Source organism: Mastomys coucha, chromosome X (genome assembly GCF_008632895.1).
Source record: "Mastomys coucha isolate ucsf_1 chromosome X, UCSF_Mcou_1, whole genome shotgun sequence".
NCBI classification, from domain to species: Eukaryota; Metazoa; Chordata; class Mammalia; order Rodentia; family Muridae; genus Mastomys; species Mastomys coucha.
This window is the reverse complement of record NC_045030.1, coordinates 41,516,320-41,516,906: the sequence shown is the minus strand read 5'-3', so window position 1 is coordinate 41,516,906 and position 587 is coordinate 41,516,320. Positions and strand designations below refer to the sequence as shown.

The window sequence follows — 587 nt, the reverse complement described above, 5'->3', positions numbered from 1 at the left end:
GTCCAGCCTTAGACTCTCCACTTAAGCTGGCAAAACAATATTTGTACAGGCTTTGTGGAAAGGTCTGCACATGGTTTTACATCCCATCGAAATGAATTTCCAACCAGAGAAGTGCTGTGTTTGTAGATGTGTTTCATTCTTTCAAATTAATATGCTTGCTGAGTTCTGAAGAGGGCAAGCAATGATGACCTATTCACTCTTCTTATTCAACTAAGTAACGAAATAGCAACAACTGAACTACTTGTCCCCCAATTATTTTTATAGGAGTTATCTTTCTCTTCCAGTATAGAGAAAAAGGTCTTGTGTTCACAGTGACTTCACATACCCATGGCTACCAGAGCTTTGCATAGCTGCAGGCAGATTTCCTTGGCAGCCATCATCTAACCAATTCCAAACAAATACTGCCAGAGTGAAAAGGTCTCTGTGTGTTTATATGTGTGCACAGATGGATTTTAACTTCAGCTAGATGGCAAGCTAATTTCATACAGTATTTGACAAAATTAAATTTTGGTTCTATCAATTAAGTTGAGTTGGGTTGTCAAGGTTTTTCCACAAATGATTTTGCATGTGGTTTCAAAGATAGAACT

At 38.0% G+C, this 587-nt stretch overlaps 1 protein-coding gene across 3 annotated transcripts in view; it reads left to right on the top strand.

Moving 5' to 3' along the window:
• The window catches only part of Kiaa1210 (KIAA1210 ortholog), a 53,218-nt gene that overhangs the window by 39,321 nt on the left and 13,310 nt on the right, over positions 1–587 (top strand). The gene's annotated exons all lie outside the window — the stretch shown is intronic.